A 17,375-nucleotide genomic window follows, 5' to 3' on the forward strand; every position below is an offset into this window, starting at 1 on the left:
TGTTTCCAACCCTGTCTATCTTGCGCCGCTCTTATCCAGTTTTTATTGAGTCTTCTTAAATCGTCAGTCCATCTTGTAGGTGGTCGACCGACGCTTTTCTTGTCTTCCCTTGGCCTCCATTCCAATAACCTCTTTTTCCATCGCCCATCTGTCATTCTGGCTATGTGTCCTGCCCATCTCCATTTTAGTCTGGCTATCTTCTCGATGATGTCAGTCACTCCGGTTCTTCTCCTGATGTCTTCGTTGGTTATTCTGTCTCGCAGAGTTATTCCTAACATGGACCTCTCCATTCTTCTCTGCGTGACTCTCAGTTTGGTAGCTGCTGCTTTTGTTAAGGTGAGTGTTTCTGCTCCGTACTTCAAGACTGGGAGGACGCACTGATCAAATACCTTTCTCTTTAGGCATGTGGGCAGCTCACTTTTAAAAGTTTCTCTCAGTTTTCCAAATGCTGCCCACCCAAGGCCGATTCTTCTCTTCAGTTCATGAGTCTGGTTATCCCTGCGAATCATAATTTCATGTCCCAGGTATTTATATCTATCTACGAGTTCTATTTCTTTCCCACCAATACTGATGTTCTGGTTGGGTACCAAATTGGTCATGATTTTTGTTTTGGAGATATTTATATTTAAACCTACATTTTCTGTAGCCACAACGAGTTCCTGTACCATCTCTCTTGCCATACCTAGATCTTCAGCTATTATAAGTATATCATCGGCGAAACGTAAGTTGTTTAGATATTCTCTATCTATTTTTATTCCCTTTGTCATTCAATCCAAATTCCTAAAAGCATGTTCTAGCACCGTATTAAAAAGTTTAGGTGACATTGGGTCTCCTTGTCTAACCCCCGGTTCTATTTTTATGCGATTACTGTTAGTATGTAATCTGACAGTGGTTGTTGCCTGCAGGTATATTTTGTATAGTAATTTAGTATATCTATAATCTAGCCTGCATTCTTTAAGCGCCTGTAATATATTGCTTAGCTCAGCTATGTCAAAGGCTTTGTGAAAATCGATAAATATTAGAACTAGAGGTTTATTGTATTCCACTGCTTTCTCTATTAGGGTTTTTATACTTTGTAGATGGTCATTTGTTCCGTAACTTTTTCGGAATCCTGCCTGTTCCCTTGGTTGATAAGTCTCTAATTTTCTTTCCATTCTCTTAACTAGTATTTGCGTAAACAACTTATATATATGACTGAGGAGGCGAATCGGTCTGTAATTCTCTAAATTTGCTTTGTCTCCTGCTTTGTGTAATAGAATGAAAGTAGCGTTGTTCCAGTCTGTTGGAATATTGGCGCTGTGAAGGCAGATATTGAAAAGTTGTTTAATTTTTTTATGTAATACATCCCCTCCAATTTTTAGTGCTTCTGATACTATTCCATCTTCACCCGGGTTTCGATTATTTTTCATTTTCTTCAGGGCTTCTTTGATTTTTGATTTTGTTATATCGGGCATTAAATCTGATCCTTGGTTTAATACCCCAGTTTTTAGTGTAATTGGAGGATCCTTATTGTTATCTTTTTTTCTTGATCTATATAACTCTGTGTAGAACTCTTCGACTATTCTTAATATTTCATCTCTGTTCGTTGTTTCTCTTCTCCAGTTCTGTTTCTTAGTTTGTTAATTTCTATTTTCCCCTTTTGTACGCTCCTCTTCAAAACTTTCATGTTCTTATTTTGCTCTATTGCCTGTTTTGTTTTTTCTACATTGTAGTTTCTTATGTCTTTTCTTATTGCCTTTGTGATCGTCTTATTTATTTGATTTATCGATTCTTTGCTGGTAGTATTATCTCCTTTCATTTGTAGCCTTAGTTCTATAAGGGTTTTCGTGGGTTGACTCAGTTTTTCATCTTTTTTGCTTGTCGGACAATATTTAGTTTGAGTCTGTTGCATTGTGTTGACTATTTGTTTTTTCAATATATTGATGTCTGCTGTTGTTGTATCTTTCAATGAATTACCAATATATTTTTTGAACTCCTGAATGTTAGTTGGTTTTGTCCATTTCTTTGGTTGTCTCTTATTTATCATTTTGGGTCTTTCTTTTTCGGTTGATATTGTTATTTTAGCTCTTACTAACCTATGATCACTGCTTGTACTGAACTGGTTTAGCACATTTACGTCTTTAAATAATTCTTTTTTGTTTGTTAAGAAATAGTCAATTTCGTTCCTTGTTTTTCCATCAGGACTTTCCCATGTCCATCTTCTGTGTTTTTTCTTTTTAAAGAAGCTGTTTATTTGATAGAGATTGTTTTCCAAAAGGAAAGTCAGTAGTTGTTTGCCTCTATCATTTCTGCCTTCGCTTACAAAATTTCCCAATATTATTTCAGATAGGTCTTCCTTAGTGCCTATTTTGGCGTTGAAATCACCACCTATTATTAAGAAGTGGCCAAGATTTTCCTTAATTGCACAGGATATTTGGTCGTAGAATATTTGGACTTCTTCGTCTGGATGTCCTGTAGTAGGGGCGTACACTTGAATGAACTTTAGGATATATCTGGCGTTTATTTTGATGTTTAAGTAGACCACTCTTGTTGAGATTTGGTTTATTGACACAATTCTGTTAGCAATTCTTTTGTGAATAAAGAAGCCGACGCCTCTGACTGTCGATTGCTCTTCTCCTTTGTAATAAAATAAATGGCCTAATGGGAGTGAGGTAAGACTCTCTCCCTTTTTTCTAACTTCGCTGATACCTACAATATCCCAGTTCACTTTTGAGAGTTCTTCCTCCATTTCTTCGAATCTTTCTTCGGTAGAGAGTGACCGAGCATTATATTTGGCGATCTTGAGGTTTATCTTTTTGATGCACATTGAATAGGGTTGGTTTACAGTGGTCGGGTTTTTGGCATTTAAACACCGTGCTTGCCTAGCATGTTGGTGAGTATTCATATTTATTCCCACGAGTAGCTGTAAAAGAATGGCATTTATGATGGCAATTATTCAAGTCGTTAAGATCGTTATTGGAGGTTTCATGTAGTAGTAGGTTAATATTGATATGTGCCTGATATTGGTTGATATCTAATGGGGGTGTCCAGATACCATGAGATATATTTATAATCAGTATGTTCCTTTCTCTTTTTATGTTGATTTGGACTTTCGCTCGTATTATTCTGTGGTCACTGCTTGTTATAAACTTGTTGAGTACTATTACATCTTTAATTATTTGTATTTTCTCACTTATGATGTAGTCGATTTAGTTCTTGTTCTTCCGTTTGGACTTTCCCAGGTCCATCTTATGTGCATCTTTTTGTGAAAGAAGCTGTTCATGTTGAATAAATTATTTTGCAGTAGGAATCCTAGTAGCGTTTTTCCTCGGTCATGTTCCGAATGTTCCCAAGGATGTTTTTAGCTCTGCTTTTTTTACACCTAGTTTTACGTTGAAATCGCCACATAAAATTGTGAATTAAGTACGAAAGTCATTAAGCGCAGTAGATATATCATCATAAAACATTTCGATTTCTTCGTCTGTATGGTCTGTTGTTGGAGCGTACACTTGGATAATTTTGAGTTGATACCTACTGGTTAGCTTCAGAATAAGATATGCCACTCCAAATGATATACTTTGGATCTTTATTATCTTGTTCGCATGGTTTTTATGGACAAAGAAATCGATGTAGTTTCAGGGCCAATCCGATAGATTATGTGCCCTGATTTCAGTGTTTGTAAAGCTTCACCTCTCTTTCTAACTTTGCTGATACTTTTGACATTCCATTTAATTTTATTCATTATTGAAGTTTCTATTGCTGTGAATCTCTCCTCGGACAGTAGACATTTGCAACATTTGGCATTGTATGTAATAACGTAAAGAGTTATGGGGTTTTTGGGTTTCCGTCTAGTCAGTTTCCCGCGACACACACACACAGCTGCTAACCTGGGTCATCCGCAGGTACTTATTTGGCTAAGCCTTATTCGTACTTGTCCTGCATATCTACAGGAACTTCCCTACCAGCCATTGGGACGCGCCGTGTCGCGGTTGAGCACTCCCCCGCCAAGGCTGTCTTACGCAGAGCACTGAAGGATCCCTACTTGGTCCCTCCTTTACGCAAGTTTAAACCAGCACTGGTAATATATAACAAATAGAACTTAAAATTACAATCCTGTTCCAAAATAATTTTTATTAATATATTGCAGGATCCAACTTGTAAATACAATACATTTTGGAGACGGCTATCGCCGTATTCCCGTTCTCCTCCACCAAGGTCCCGGTCCAAGGCATGCTCCTCCTCCAAACCTCTCGATTCCATCGCTCTTCTAATTCCTTCATTTCATGAGCGTCGAGGTCTACCTCTTTTTCTTCTTCCAGAGGACTTCCATCTGTGAAGTTTTTGGGACCAACGTTCGTCAGGCATTCTCAATAGGTGTCCAAACCAATTTTTATCGACATCCAAACTGCCGATAATTGGATAAAGGACTGCCGAACGTCTTGTAGCATTTAAGATCCAATCTTGGTAAAGGCATTTTGTATAATGAACTTACATTATCCCGTGTTGTGGGTTTGTGATTGTGTCCTATATTCTTGATATGCCTCCAAGAATCCAAGAATAATAGTCCAGTGGTGTTAATCTTCGATATCTTGGGAGGCATTTCATAGTACCGATCCAACTATCGATATAGTTATTATTTAGCACACACTTAACCTAGGAAGATGCGGTGGTGCTCCATCATGTTGAAATCACATGTTTCATCTAATTCCCAAGGGAACATTCTCTAACAAGCCAGTCAACTCGTCTGTTAAAAAAAGTATGATACTCATTGCGGTTTGGTGGAAGTAGTAAGGTGCAATAACATATGATACCTCCACCTGTTCTTGGACGTATCTCGAAATAGGTAAAGATTTTCATCGGAGTAATACTGATAATTGTTATGTCTATTAATGAACCCATTGCAAAATGAAATGTCGATTGGTCAGAAAATAAAAAATTTCCAAAAACTGAATGAAGTTAAATTTCTGATGCAACTGAAATGGGTGACATTTGTTTTTCTTTAAAATTCTTTGAACTGTCGTTGCACGGAACTCTGTATTTTGGCTCAATTGGGGCGTACTTGTTGTTTTTGTGACACAAGTAGATACTATTTGTTTTAATATATATTGTGACAGATAAATTTAACGTATCTTTGTTTCTAAACATGTTTTATACGTTCTCAAACTGTAGGTAGTAAAGTAAAGTTTCTTTAGCAGAAAATGGTTGACTTCAAATTAGTACGGTCGTAAATCTTATTAAATTTATCTGACTTGGCTCATTGTTAGGACCGGTCCGGAGCGATAAGCAAACGAGGTAGACAAAGTTGGTCTTTTGACACTTGACACTGACTAGATGGTACTTCTATAATAAAGCAATTGATAAACAAAATTTGCAATAATTACGACGACAAAAACAAAAAAACGGATTGCCTTATATACCCGAAATTAATGTTTTCAAATGAGTTTTAAAATAAATGAAATATATTTTAGTTGCTAAGATTATAGAAAAACAAATATTAATAACACACGTAGTTCCGTTTCGCTATCGCTATCCTCATCTAAATTAATTATGATCGGTTCAATTATATTATGATCTACATAAACATATGAATTTTCTTTACTTATTACGTGTCGGACTGAATTTCTCCAACTACTTGGAAGAATATCATTGACACATTTTCTTATTAAATATACAACAGTACTACATAATATTGGAGAAATATTTTGTGACCTCACTTTAGACTTTATTTCACGCCACATAATGTTCTATGGGATTAAACATACAATAATATGGTGGAAGCCGCAGCACGGTATGTCGCATTTCCTCTGCCAATGTATCACAAACATATACTTTTTTTATAGAATATGCCTTTAAAACTTCTAAAAGCTCTTGTTCTTTTTTTACATTAAAAAGTTATTTAATTGATCTTACTCGTAAATACAATTTAACTAACGATAAACTTAGTACCTACTCGAAAGATGCTAAAAATTAGTAGTGTAGATTTTAAAATTGGTTGTTCATTTAATTTGATAATTAATATATGGATATTGATTATATTTATTAGTATGGTAAATATCATTTTGAAAAATGATGAGTAGTTAAATTCAACTAATTTTTAGTAGCGAACGTTTTTATTTTAATATTTGATATTTTAATGTATGTTTCTAAAAGCAGATTATAATTTCAATTTTTTCTTAAAAAAAATACGCAAAGCAAAGTCTATAGTTCGTTTTTAAATAGCTACAAAACTAAACATGTTAGTTATCTACATATACTAAAAAAAGGTTGTAATATTCTCTACAAAATTAAATACTAATATACATAGTGTTCCATTTAAAAAAATTAGAAAATTTTGTATTTAAAAATAGTGATCACACTGTATATTGGATGGCTAGATGTCAAAGATATTCAATTATTTATTAAAAATGACTCTGCAGTTAAAAACTTTGATATGTCATTTACATTTCTATTACTTACATTGGAAACCTAATTCCGTTGTTCCGACTAACCCTGTATAATCGAAAATAACTTTAAATTGCAGACGTCGTTGATTTCGTGTAGATAACATTTTTTTTGTGTTTTATAGTTTAGCCCAACAAAAGAAAACCAGAGGTTTGGAGCTCCCTGTTATATAAATAACAGTAAACATAATATTTTACTTTTAAACGTATAATACATATTTATTTGTGCCAATATTAAAAAGAGTGATTTTAAATGTATATTAGTAATTGTAAATTTATATATTGTAATATATTATATTGTATTGTATTATATTGTATTGTATGTATTATATTGTATTAAAGAACTCAATCAATACTTTATGAAAATATTTTAAACGGAATTGTAGTTAATGAGCTAATTGAATATTACCTGGCAAAATAAAAAGGCGACATAGCTAGATGGATTATCACCTGACTATAATGGAATCTGACTCACCTGACTTATAAGGCAGGAATAGAATTTTTTTCCTTCTTTTTTCTAAAAGCCCCTTGTTCTACGCCAGTCATACTACACCTAATTGGAGAATTCTTCATCTTGCCAGTATTTTAGTTACCCTGGTAAAAGAAGCATAGAAAACGTCACATTTGATTTTGATCTAGTGAAATATATTCTTTCATCAGCAAGTTAATCCCTCTAAAACATACACACACACACACACACAAACACACACACAAATACACACGGATATATATATATATATATATATATATATATATATATATATATATATATATATATATATATATATATATATATATATATATATATATATATCATATCATATCCTCTAAGACTGATTAATAAATTAATTTTTAATGTTCCCTTTGTTAACAGAAACAACATACTTACTATGTCACAATCAGTGCCCTCAGCACAAAATAATTCTGCTCCAACAAGTGTGTATTTTTATGCCCTTTCATATATTCCGAAACTAACCGTTGAACTCACTAAGATTTTTAAAGACTAAGAATATCAAAATAGCTAACAAGAACATCAAAACCATACGTCAGCTGTATAGCAAAATAAAACAACCCCTAATCACTCTAGAGACTACAGATGTTGTTTATTGCATTCAATGTACTGAATGTCCATCCACGTACATTGGTGAAACTGGAAGGAATCTGTCTAGCCGTATCAGTGATTGTAGATTAAACAAACCTACTTGTGCTTTGGCAGAGCATACTATCGATCTAGACCATAAGATAGATTTCAACAATGTAAAAATATTAGCCAGAGAGAAAAATAAATTTAAGAGAACTTTCTTAGAGATGGTACATATCAGCAAGAGTGATAATAACAATCTGAATAAGAGATCTGAGATCCAGAATCTTAGCAAAATTTACAATTTTATATTGACTTTTGACTGAGCTGTTTTACATCTCAGAGTTTTCTCTTTTTTTCTTTTCTTTTTTAAAATTTCATTATTAATTGAATATTTTTGATCAAACTTCAGTTACTAATTCAGTTTTGTTTTGTTTGAGTTATTATTTTTTCTAAACCTATTTACTAAATACTATTTTCTTTCGATTGCTTATGTTATAAATAACATTTTTAATTTCCCGCTTAATTTCAAGTTGGTAATACAGTTGGTAGTACTCAAAATTCATAAACAGTATTTTGTGAGACGTTAGTTTCAAAGTTGTTTTATATTTTCTCCAAACTATTTAAACAATAATTGTCCACCCACTTTCTCTTTCTGCTCGTGAAATGTGACTGAAATCAAGCTTGCAACGACGACTGTTTTAACATGTCGTCCTTCATTTTGTTTTTAACTTTTAACGTATTTATTAATTTTTAAAGTGTTTTTTTAACAGTAACATTTTTAAGTTTAGTTGCAACTTCAGTATTATCATGTTATTTAACGTTGTTGTTTATGCCACGAATCTTACCTTCGGGTAAGTTTTTTATAGTTTTTTATAGCCTCTTTTTGGCACCATTCAAATTGTTACAACATAGTAATTTTATTTGTAGACCTTGATAAAGGTGGCAAAAACCTACCGAAAGCTTGGATTCAGAATAAATAGTACGCCTTAGCAAAGCTCTATTTTTATTGACTACCACACCCAAAAAGAAAAAAGTATTTACATATATTTTTTCCAAACTAGTCCAAAAACTTTGGACTACTTTATATATATATATATATATATATATATATATATATATATATATATATATATGGGGATTAGGTTGTTCAAAGAGAGCCGGTGTTCGGCTTTTGTAGATTTTCGACACCATTACCCCAAAGAGAGCTATCGAAGTTTGGCACAGAGAGTGCGACCACAGCTTGCTATAATTAAATGCCGGTGTTCGGTATTAGGAATAACTTTATTAACTATATATATAATAATAGTCTCCCGTTTTATACCGCTGTCGCGGCTTTGGGAGTATAGCAGGGTAGTCTGCTATATCTAGGGCTTACGGTATACAAGGAAGGTAACATGGCCAGTGCTACGCTTCAACCGTCTATTATTACCCCTGGTTTTACCCAAGGTACTCATTTTTATTCAGGCTGAGTCGACCTGGGGCCTATAGACATTTTTAAAATGTCTAGATGTTCTTGCCGGCGGTGGGATTCGAACCCCGGACCATCGGCTTGCGAGTCAAGCATCCTACCGCTTGCGCTACGCGGGCCCTATTAACTATATATACTACACAAAAATATAGCACTAAACTAGTTGAACTAATTAACAGAGCGATATGGAGCAACACAAGATGTAAGAGCCATCGTGTTGTCTCGGTTTTTTCAGACGCCGTTCACACGTCATTCGTTCTTTGTCGGGTGGGAGCTGTCTTCAAACAAAAAACACTTTGTCGTCTCCCTCCGCTGTCGTTGAATTAAACCAAATTTTTATTATCAAGGGGTAGGAGGCAGATCTTCACGATAGGATGAGTATATTCCCCGTCTTGGGTTTTGACTTTGACTACCCTGACTTACCGCCAGGGCCTGGAAACACTTCCAAAATTCTTCATAGCGTCCACTTTAGGGGAGGTAGAGGACTTTAAATAATTTAATTTTAGGATAACTTTAGGAGCTCCCTGCGTATAATAATATAATAAGTGTCTAAGTGTAATAAGTTTCTAATAGTGTGTTCAAATAATACAATTTTTCAACATCTGATTTCATTTTAGAGTTATTTGCAATCACACTGTTAAACAAATCAAAAAATGTGTTCCAACCTTGTGGATTTCCACTAAATAAGGGAATGTGTATTTCTGGTAACTTGACTCCAGAATTCGATTCAACTGAGTTAGGGGTTAGAGCTAAATTTTGTCTGTTTGTAGCGAATTGAGCGGTAAGCTTATCTATACATGTCATTAGTGTAGCTCGAGTTTTAAGAAATTTATTTTCTATTAATGAATCGTCTTCATTGTCACACGTCACCGATTCAGACGTGCTAATTAACTCTAAGATTCCATAATGATTATGTAAATATTCTGATTTACATAATTCTGATAATGATTCTGATTTAAAGTTTTTATTCTAGAGTTAAATACGTTTTCTAGAGTTAAATACGTTTGCATCAAGTTCAATGTCCTGATTGTCTATAATCCAATTTGCAATTTTAGTGATTTTTGTCTTTGCAGTTTTGCGGTTTACTTTTAAAGTTTCTAGAGACATTTTGCTTGATGTTAAACAATATAAACATGAGTAGTTACCTTAAAAATTAAAATAAACTATAAATATGACAGCAAAGAGAGTAATTATAAATCAAAGTGTCTATTGATTTTAAATTCGAAGTCCTTAAAATGACTATTGTGCGATAATGCAATTGTCTTTCTTGTTTACTGAGGGTCACGGTTTATCAACACATAATATAACTAACTTTGAGTTAATTTCGTGTTTATTTTCCAAACCTGATTGTGAATTGAAGCAGAGGATCGACGATGTTCTGTGTATAGTTTGTTTCACGAAAAATGGTTCAGTGCTTAATGGTTACCTGAGTTGATCCTGTTGTGTATACAAGAGTCTCTCAATAAACTACCGAAGTACACAGGGTCGCACTTCAGAAAGTTTGTTATTTAATATATTTCATTGGTAGCTGTGTAATACACGATTATAAAAATTTATTAAATTATTTCATATGGTATTTTCAGGTTGTGATATTATCAGGAATTATATATAGCCGCCTGGAATCGTTTTCGGAGGAGATTATTGGTGAATACCAATGTGGCTTCAGACCAAAGAGGTTAACTATAGACCAAATATATATGTTAAGAGGTATACATGAAAAATGTGTTGAATATAACATACCTATTTACAACTTGTATATCGATTTCAAACAGGCGTTTGATGGAGTAGATCGACAAAAGATGTTAAAGCAACTATCTATGTTAGGGATACCCAATAAGTTGGTTAAACTTATACGAATGACTCTGGAGGGTTCCAAAACTATGGTGAGAATAGATCGAGATATGACGCAGGCCTTTGATATTGAAAATGGAGTTAGACAAGGGGATGCCTTATCAACAACACTTTTTAATCTAACTTTAGAAGCTGTTGTTAGAAAACTGGATGTAAACGGCTGTATTAATACAAGATCTATGCAAATATGCGCATATGCGGATGATGTTGCCATAATAAGCCGCAACAAAAGGGTATTGAGCGAAAAAGTTATAGAACTGAAACGAGAAGCTGCTACGTTTGGTCTATATATAAATGAAAGCAAAACAAAATATATGGAGTGCACAAAATCGAATGAACATGAGAATCTGAAGGTAGACAACCATACCTACAAATATGCCTCCACTTTCCCCTACCTAGGCCCAATAATAAATGACAACAAGAGAAGTCAGTCAAGAAGTCAGTCAAGAAATACAAGCACGGATTCTTAGCGGTAATAAGTGCTTTTATGCATACAAAGACTTAATGAAAAGTAAGTTACTGAATCGTGAGTCTAAGCTGAGAATCTACAAAACAGTAATTAGACCAGTGGTCACATATGGATGTAAAACGTGGACCCTCTCAACCACTGATGAAAATCAACTGAGAATATTTGAGCGCAAAATACTAAGGAAGATATTTGGACCAACCCAATGCAGCGATAGTTCGTGGAGAATTAAAATGAACCACGAGCTGGATGAACTAATGCAGAGCGCAGATATTGTCAGATTTGTAAAATCACAAAGACTAAACTGGCTTGGTCACCTAGAAAGAATGCCAGATAATCGAGCTGTAAAAGTAATCCAGAGATGGAAGCCCCAAGGAAACAGAACAAGAGGAAGGCCCCGTAAAAGATGGATAGACGACGTAGAGAGGGATCTTAAAACCATGAACATCAGGCAGTGGCGAAGGAAAGTATCCGACAGGGCAGAATGGAAGAACATTGTTAAGCAGGCCAAGACTCACAAAGGGTTGTAGCGCCATTAGAAGAAGAAGAAGATTTTCAGGTTGTTCAAGTAAATATACTTGATAATTGAACAATTTTTAACATGAAGAAAGTAGTTTAAAAATGTACAGTAATAATAGTTCTATTTACAGTAGATACATACAAACGAATACATAATGTACAAAAAATAGATGAATTGAAAAAATAATATAGAAAAATATATACAAGTTAATATTTACAAAAAAAAAATACCCAAAATAACTAACATATATTTATGAATTCCTAAATACCTAATTCTGTTTCGCTGTCGCTATCCTCTTCAAGATTTATAACAATTGGTTTAATTATGTGATTCAAAGTAACATGAATTTTCTACTTTCATTACATGGCGTACTGAATTTTTCCAACTTTCTGGGGAGATATCATCAACACATTTCCTTATTAATTCGACTACACTACCACTTAAAGTCGGAGAAACATTTTGTGACCTAAAATTTGACTTTAGTTGGTGCCACATATGCTCTATGGGATTAAATAAACAATAGTAGGGCGGAAGCCGTAACACTGTATGTCCCATGTCCTCGGCCAATGCGTCACAAACATATACTTTTTTAATAGGAAATGATTTTAACACTTCTAACAGTTCATTTTTTAAATAACTTTCTTCAAAATATATATCGTTTTCTAACAGGTAGCTTTGAATTTCAATTTTCGTGTTATTTGCACTTGAAGACTTATGTAATTGACGACTGTGATAATTTGCATTGTCCATTACTATCACACTATTTTGAGGAAGGTTAGGTTTAAGACCATTCTTAAACCATTGCTCAAAAAGCTCTGCCGTTGTATCCTCATGGTAGTCCACGCAGGAGTCTTTAATGTTCTTTGCAGAAAGCCATAAGGCATTTGGGACCCAACCATTTTCTGATCCTGCATGTAAAATTGTTATTCTTTTCCCTTTGTTTTATGGAGCTTTTGTTTGACACCTGGTGGAAGAATCGGACCATCCTTTGGATGATGTTTCACGAGTGTCAAACCATGTCTCGTCCAGATAAATTATTGGTCGATCTTCTGTACGGTACTTTCTTATGGAAGTTATATATTCAGTACGCCACTTTTCTAAACGATGGGACTCCATAAGCACTTGCCTTTTGTCAATTGTACGATATGAAGCCCATTTTAGACAAAATCCTCCAAAGACTAATGCGGCTACAGTTTATTTGTGTATCATCATTAGTAAGCCGTTGTTTTAAAGCATCTAATGTAGGTATCCGTTGCTCTTCGTACATTGTGTAAATTTTTCGTCTTATTAAGTCCTTATCACTTTCGTCAATAAATTTGGTAGAACCGGCATCCTTACGCTTCCTTCTTGACTTAATAGGATTAGATGTAATTCTTTTCACTGTGGTTAGAGGTATTTTCGTTAAATCAGATATTTCACTGGCACCAGTATTAGCAGTAAGTCCTCTTGTAAGTAAAGAACTATATATTGTTTTTACGATTTCTCTAGCGTCAGCAGATAAATGCTTTTTCTTTGCTGGAACACTGGAAGAAGCACCATCAATGTTTTTCCACGGACGCCACATAATGCTGTTTTATAGGTATAAATAGGTATAACACTGGTAACACTTGTAACACTTTCAACTAAATGAAACAAAATGTATATTTAAAAATTTCTCATCGGTTTTATATACTTTTACAAATTATACAGAATAAAGGAAAGCTGTATAATTATTCCAGAAAATACTTAACGATCAACAAATTTATTGTGGTCATTAAAAGATCAAACATTGATAGTGAAACTCACTGTTAAAATGTTTACAACTTTATGAAATAAAATGTATTCTAATCGTTTTTATAATTTTATACGATTTTTTAATCGTTTTTATATTACCAGAAATTTATTATACAAACAAGATAACGACACTCCACAGTAGCTTCAATTTTACCTGAATACTTACCTGCTCACCTAATGTTGACTAAGCTAGGGTACTTGCGGTCGGGTTTTATTGCAATCATTAAGCACTCAACCATTTTTCGTGAAATAAACTTTACCCAGCGGGTGGAGGGTAGAGACGAGACGGAAGGTCGTATATCAGAGCGAGATGAGGTGATAAGAGCCGAATCGATGCTTTATTGCTGAAGTCTTCAACACAACGACGTGGTATATTCAGACAACTGGCAACTTTGTATTTTCTTGCTTTGCCGCGCTGACTTGACTGCGTGGGATTTTAGCGGGATGCAATATTTTTTACTCTTTGGGGGTGAAAAATATGGAGCTATGGGGCACTAATACCATATATCTGGCTCGAAGGACCACACAATGGGGATAATATTGTTTAAAGGTAGTTTGTGTTACTAGTGTCTTACCCGAAAGAGAGCTATCGAAGTTTGGCAACACAGAGAGGGCGACCACACTTCTTGCTATAATTAAATGCCGGTTTTTGGTATTAGGAACAACTTTATTAACTATAAACACTACACAACAATATAGCACTAAACTAGTTAAACTAATTAACGAATTGACTAATGTGAGTCACGTTTTACCATCTGTTTTTGTGGTTGTGATATTTCTTTTGTCTTCATTTTGCCATGAACAACATATTATTTGATTTTGGAAGATCCATATTTAATAAAAACAAACTTATACAAAAATTTCTATGCAATATAATTTGTCTGTACTGCAATATTAGGCAGTTCCACAACTCTACGATTTGGAGTATCTTTTTTCATCTGAAACCCAATTCGTTTAATAACCTTCATAATAATGTATTGGAACCATCAAACATCTGCTTCTTAACTTAAACCCAGTTTTCTCTAAATAATTTTCAGGTTACATGTTTTTCTACATTTTTTATTAACAATCATTTTAGCTAGCTAATTGCCAAGAGACTATCCCGGTCAATTTTAGAATCGAAAGAAATTCGAAGTTATTCAGTTTATCGAAATTTCACAACAATATTATATAGGTATAAAGTTTTAAACGAGAACAGTGAATAATTAAATCTATAAAGTTGTTTTTTATATGTTTTGTAAAATAGTGTAGATCACTTAGATAAGCAAATAAATTTGGGCTGTGCTCTTTTCAATTGTCAAGATAGAGACGAAGCGATATTTATACATATTTGGATTGTTTTATATGTGTAATAAAATTTTGGCATTTTTTTATTCTCTTTTATTTCTGTTGTATATATGGAACACTATTAAGATGCAAAGGTATTTCAGAACTCCCAAAAGAACCCTGAGAATAAATTTCAACATCTGATTTACAATTTGGCGTCTGTAATTAAGTTCATTGAAATATTTATTGAATAAATAACTGATTATGCAGGTATTAAAATCAACGGAATTAATGTTAACAATCTTAGAATCGCAGACCACACAATACTTATTGCTTAAAATGAAAAAAATATGCAACGACTTATAAAAGGGTGACCGAAACATCTGTTGAGTATGGGTAAAAACTTAATACTTCTAAGACAAAACTTATGATAACTTCTAATAACAAAACAATAAAAATTCGAAAATTACATGGCCGAGATATTTCGGCCATGTAGAGAGACAGAAGGATCCTGAAGATACCATGAGCAGACAAAGTCACCAATGAAGAAGTACTGAAGAGGATGAATACAACCGCAGATTTGGTCAACATCGTGAAGGGTCGTAAGCTGCAGTACTTAAGACATATAATGAGAAATCAAGGCAGATACGAGCTACTCCAATGCATTTTACAAGATAAAATTAAAGAATAAAGGGTCCCAGGACAAAGATGGATATCTTAGTTTGCTAACCTGAGAGTATGGTATAAAAAACCTCAACGCAGCTATTCCGTACAGCAACCAACAAAGTCATCATCGCCAACGTTCGGAACAGACAGGCACCCTAAGAAGAAGAAGTGACACATCTAGAGAGGTATAACCTTCTACACCTCATAATACACTACAATTTAAAATCATTTTAAATCAGATACACGCCATATATCGAGTTTACGTTACTAACTTGACTAAGAACGCATAATTAATATCAGGAATAAACATTACAATGTAGAATATATTAATAAGATCCAACATTCTTTAATATATTTAATACCCTTCACACACACTCCAATGTCAAAAGTTCACATAAGAAGAAGGTCGACGGGACGGCCGTCGAAGACGATAACAAGCATGATAAATTTAGGAGAACATTTGCCATTGAGGCTGGACCTTGTGGAACAAGGTGTGTTTTACAAGATGTTTCCAACAAAAAATACAAAAACGAACTTCAACATTGTGCAGAACGTGTCAATTTTCACTTTGCAGAAATTACTACATTTAAAACTGCAAAATTATTTTAAATAAATGTTGAAGGAGACTTGGACCTTTTTTTCATAGGCTACGTTGGGATATATATGTTCCAGTTACCTATACCAATGGGATAAATATGTTCCATCTATCAATATTAAAATTGAGAACAAAAACTTATGCAAATCTGTTGGCGTATCCTAATTATATCTAAAAATAGGTCAGAAATTACGATTTTATGTCCGTTTACTTAAGTAACAAAAGTGGGTTTGAAATATTTAAATATTTTTGAACACAGATTAAACTAAAATATTACATAGTGCTTATTGTTAAATCTTACCAGTTTAATTTTGTTACAGGTAAGCGATTTCTTACAAAGTACTACGAACCAAATTTAGTGTGACAAATGTAAGTAGAGCATATTAATTTTAGCATAGTAAATTACGTATATTATTACCTTTTAAAAACACACCTACATCTTATTTTATTTTGGGACCTATATTCCAGACATTGTTGATATTTGAATATGCTTGCATTTATGATTTTTAATGTAGGACGATATACAGGGTGTAACAAAAAGGTAGGTTACAAATTAAATCACATATTTTGGGACAATAAATAGTTCCATTGAACCTAACTTACCTTATTAGTTTATGGCCTCACGGAAATATTTCCTGATTTACTGCAATAGGTATGGTTATTTGTAAGTTTTTAGTTTATTATTTTAGTTCTTCATTGAGTGGCAAGACTACTACTCTGGAACAATGGTTAAGGTTTTAGCCGGAACACGGTTAATCCGGCACTGCCCTAAGGTCTTCTGGCCGAGTATCCTACTCGGCCAAGGTGTCTTGCTCTGTGACGTTAGATGTCTAAAAAAGATTTCCCCTACCGCTGTCTGCCAGAATTTAATGGAATGCTCTTACTGGAATCTGGCAATACGGCAATTAAAAAAAACTTACCTTAGTACAAATGTACATATAAAAAAGTAACAGTTTGAAGTTACAAAATGAAAAAATAAATAGAGCCAGAATTTCATCCAAATAATTTAAATGGTAAATATTATTTACACTTCCTCAAATCGTGTTACCAGAGCACTTAGACGAGGTCAGTCTCCCAGTCAGTAAAATATGTGATTTTTACAGGATGCTCTCCAGCGCTTTACCATCTTTTTGGTCAGTATCCTGGACGTTGGATTGGAAAGGACCCTGATGCTCCTATTTCTTGACCACCCAAAGGTGCAGATCTTAATCCAATTGACTTTTGAATACAGAGTTTTATGAAAGAGGACGTACATTTCGTAACATTT

The 17,375-nt window shown here is 33.9% G+C and overlaps 1 protein-coding gene across 4 annotated transcripts in view; it reads left to right on the plus strand.

The window, feature by feature from the left end:
• The window catches only part of LOC140439953 (uncharacterized), a 772,922-nt gene that overhangs the window by 301,399 nt on the left and 454,148 nt on the right, over positions 1-17,375 (plus strand). Inside the window, exon 2 of one of the 4 annotated variants that reach the window (XM_072530148.1) lies at positions 16,429-16,477. The exons of the other annotated variants lie outside the window; for them this stretch is intronic. The gene's annotated coding sequence lies outside the window, so the exon portion shown is untranslated. The remainder of the gene's footprint in view (positions 1-16,428; positions 16,478-17,375) is intronic. 4 annotated transcript variants of the gene reach the window in all.

The sequence above is a fragment of the Diabrotica undecimpunctata genome, chromosome 4 (genome assembly GCF_040954645.1).
Source record: "Diabrotica undecimpunctata isolate CICGRU chromosome 4, icDiaUnde3, whole genome shotgun sequence".
Classification (NCBI taxonomy): Eukaryota; Metazoa; Arthropoda; class Insecta; order Coleoptera; family Chrysomelidae; genus Diabrotica; species Diabrotica undecimpunctata.